The following is a 4,189-nucleotide window of genomic DNA, read 5'->3' as shown; positions in this document are numbered from 1 at the left end:
AAAGAGCGAAGCCTTAAAATCGAAATAATTTCACCAAAAAATATACAAGACAGCTGCTATTAGCAGAAACGACACAGGCATTGAAAAATTGAGATTAATGTTAGCGGTTCAACAACAACCAACGACTTTGTTTTTCAAAGATAGAAAAAAAAATAGCATTATGTTTATTTATTTGATGAAGAGCAGTGGTCAAAGAAAAACAAAATCAGCTATAGGACTTATATTTCCTGGCTGGATAATATCACGGCAGTTCTAACTTATTTCACAAACAACACAACCAATGTTTATATACGGATACCACAAGTGGGGAATTACCTGCTCATCCTTAAGCTTACGTAGCACTTGTTATTCCTATTGCATGCTTTTCAGATAATAGTTATTTGGCTCAAAAAATAATTTGAAAAAAACCCCACAAAAAAGTCATGTATGAATTAATTGACTTTTTTATATTTTGATTCACTTCATAAGACCCACCAGATATTCAGTTAATCAATAGATCAGAGTATATTGATTGTATCGCCAGAGGTGTTCCAAACGTTTACACTTTCTACAAGTGGAACCATCAATCAGAGTATGGGGAGCACATCCGTTTCCTCGATGGTTTTTCAAATGGAACGCTTGCTTTAGATGATACAGAATATCCCTATATTAGGAATGGTATATACACATGTACAACCAGCAACGGAATACGTGACAACAAAGGGAATATGAAACAAAAAGGATCTTATCTGGTCAAATTACCAGGTATATATTTAAACATTGATGATATCTTTATTCCATAATAATTATAAAAGGTGTTTTGTATATACTGTTTTTATTATTGACATTTTATTATTGGCATTTTGTTTTGTATATTAAAAAACTAATTGTTGTAGTTTTTTTAGGCAAGCCTGTATTTTTAAATACAAGTTATCAAACAAAGCTCTGCAGTCTCGAAAGGAATTGTAAAATGACTTTTGATGTCTACAGTAACCCAGGTGTTGAAAGAGTGGAATTGAAGAGTCTGAACGACGAAGAAAGTAACAACATTGTACAGTTTAAAATAACTTCAGAAAAACAAATGCTACCGACCTGCTGGAAAAAAAATCCACATTAGCGGCTTCAAAATAGATATAACAACAGCAATCTTAGAGGAATATGATTTCACATATTACGAACTCAGGATTTGGAACTTAAATGGTTCTTCGCCATTAAACTTTTCGATTTTACCAGTGGGTAGGTTTTTTTTTTTTATTGAATAGTATCTTATGGAACTGAATTGACCTGGAGGAGAAACTGATTTTGAATCTAATTTGAGCTGATAGAACCATTATTTTTAGCTCACCTGGACCGTAGGGCCAAGTGAGCTTTTCCCATTACTTTGCGTCCGGCGTCCGTCGGCGTCCGTCGTCCTGCGTCTGTCGTTCGTCGTCGTTAACTTTTACAAAAATCTTCTCCTCTGAAACTACTGGGCCAAATTAAACCAAACTTGGCCACAATCATCATTGGGGTATCTAGTTTAAAAAATGTGTCCGGTGACCCGGCCAACCAACCAAGATGGCCGCCATGGCTAAAATAGAACATAGGGTTAAAATGCAGTGTTTGGCTTATAACTCAAAACCCAAAACATTTAGAGCAAATCTGACAAGGCGTAAAATGGTTTATCAGGTAAAGATCTATCAGCCCTGAAATTTTCATACGAATCCGACATTCCGTTGTTGGGTTGCTGTCCTTGAATTGGTAATTTTAAGGAAATTTTGCTGTTTTGGTTAATATCTTGAGTATATTTTTAGAAAAAGATAAACTGCAATATTGTTCAGAACAGCAAGATTTCAAATAAGTCAACATGACTGAAATGGTCAATTGACCCCTTTATAGACAATTTTTTACAATTTTCATAAAATTTGTAACTTTTTACTAACATTTTCCACTGAAACTACTGGGCCAATCATTAAAGATAGAGATAATTGTAAGCAGCAAGAATGTTCAGTAAAGAATGATGTATAAACACATCACCATCACCAAAACGCAATTTTGTCATGAATTTATCTGCTTCCTTTGTTTAATATTCACATAGACCAAGGTGAGCGACACAGGCTCTCTAATGTTTGTAACCTGTGTTATCTTTTTCTCGCATGAATAGATTTTTCCCGTATCACACTGCAATGCACGGGGTTTGATACGAAAACAAATAATTTGAAAACTTCGTTAATTTCGTTGGCTTGTTTATCATTATGAACCTATAATTCGACATTTTCATTAGCTATTTGTTAGGTCATTGGTGACTTTTTCTACATTTGAAAATGCCTGTACCAAGTCAGGAAAATGACAGTTCTTGTCCATTCGTGTTTGATGCGTTTTTTTATTTGATTTGCCATGTGATTATGGACTTTCCGAATTGATTTTCCTCTAAGTTCAGTATTTTTGTGATTTCACCTTTTAAAGGTAACGACAATTTTCTTCACACGTGATTTCTGAAATAAAATACAAATCATTCTTGTTTTCAAATTCTATTAATCATTCTGAAGCGTACACAAAGTTTTCAAATGTCGAATGATAAGTTTCGATTCCAGAACAGGATATATACCGTCACAATGGTTTGTGCAAAAATCTAGATAAAGGATTCGCAGATTGATTTTTTCATACTTTCACACAATGAGAGTGTTGACCAAAAGATAAATAATTATAACAACTGGTGAGAATTATATATCACTCGATATCAATTATCTTTTGTTAGTTTTGATAGTCATAATGTACTTCATTTTTAGGCAGCTTTTCCTTTGTAAATGGCGATACACCTATCTGTTACTATATCTCTGTTTACAGTTTAATAAACGCGTGATGACATTGTCTTTTTTGCCCATTTCTATATTCAGCTCATCATAGATATCAGGATTGATTTTTTTCTACTTAAAAACTCGTTAGTGACGCTCGATTAAAAAAATAGAAGAAAAAAGAAGAAAAAAATGAAAAAAAAGAAAAGAAAAGAAATAAAAAAGGCCAAACTAAGCTTTCAATATTCAATATTTTAATATGTATGCATAAAGTTGTTAGATCCGATATGCAAACTTTACTAAAATGAAATTACTGTTGGCTTTTTGAAATTTAAACAGAACGTCAAAAGATGCTACAATTCTTATAATTTACATTATAATGTTTTGCCAGTGATACTTAACAGAGTTTTATTACAATATGTTTTTATTATAGAGGAGACTCACAACAGCAAACATCTAAAGATGTATTTGGTCATAGTTGTTACTTTATCAGTCGTACTTGTCCTGTATATTCAAGCATCTCACATTTGGTTTTATCGACGAAGAAGACAGTCGTCTTTGAATGGCGAAAATCAAACCGAAAGTTACGACGAAATTGGAACAATCCCTTCAAGAATAATAAACATTCGTCCATTCGAAGATAGTGATGACACTTCTGATTTATCTTTAAACATTGCGAGTGTACACGAAAGTTTAAATAACCATCAAAGTGTGTCATCAAATGACACAATTGAACATAATATTGGTGATAGTGGCTCTCTAAGTTGGCGAGACGTTGAAGTGGATCAAAGACATGAATATCATAATCTGTACCAATCAATATTGCATGAAATAGCAGACAGTACTAGCATGCATTTGTTTGAGAGGGATGTACACCCACTTGAAAATCAATTGGAGAAAAAACGTTACATAAATCTACAAATATAACCATGTGATGATCTTTAGGCAATTGATTGCAGCACAGAACTATCGTATTTCGACCAAATATCTAGGCGAAAATTAAAAAAAAAAATTACAAAAACCTTTACAAATACGAATAATAAATCATTATCTAAAGTTTAAGTTGTTTATGAAATGTTTTGTATATTCTAGAATGCTATATAATAAAAATTGGTTTAAGATAAAGTATACAGAAGTTCCTTACACAGTCCTTATCAATCTATTTGTTCTGCAATGTATTATTTTGATATGTGTTATTATCTTTTTTTTTATATTTGATTGATTTTGTTTTAATTGTACTTTATGTATATTTTGAATTGCTTCTTTTTTTATAATGTTACCTTAAATTATAAGTGAACTAAGTGTAAATATGTTTCGGTTTTGATTGTAATTTGTATGTGAGGGCCTCATGTAAGATCGGTTTGTTGTAACTTACTGTGTTTACCACTTTATAACAAATACTTTACTACTGTTATTATTAAAAATAATTGTATTAG

General features: G+C 32.0%; 1 long non-coding RNA gene across 1 annotated transcript; it reads left to right on the top strand.

Annotated features, from left to right (window-relative positions):
- The first annotated feature begins 471 nt into the window (after positions 1-471).
- LOC134686448 (uncharacterized) lies at positions 472-3,797 on the top strand. The gene is made up of 3 exons (XR_010101615.1): positions 472-744; positions 885-1,215; positions 3,187-3,797. It is a non-coding gene; the product is annotated as an uncharacterized LOC134686448 (long non-coding RNA).
- The last annotated feature ends 392 nt before the right edge of the window (positions 3,798-4,189 follow it).

This window comes from Mytilus trossulus, chromosome 10 (genome assembly GCF_036588685.1).
Source record: "Mytilus trossulus isolate FHL-02 chromosome 10, PNRI_Mtr1.1.1.hap1, whole genome shotgun sequence".
NCBI lineage: Eukaryota > Metazoa > Mollusca > Bivalvia > Mytilida > Mytilidae > Mytilus > Mytilus trossulus.
The sequence above is the reverse complement of the archived record's forward strand: the minus strand, read 5'-3'. Positions and strand labels throughout refer to the sequence as shown.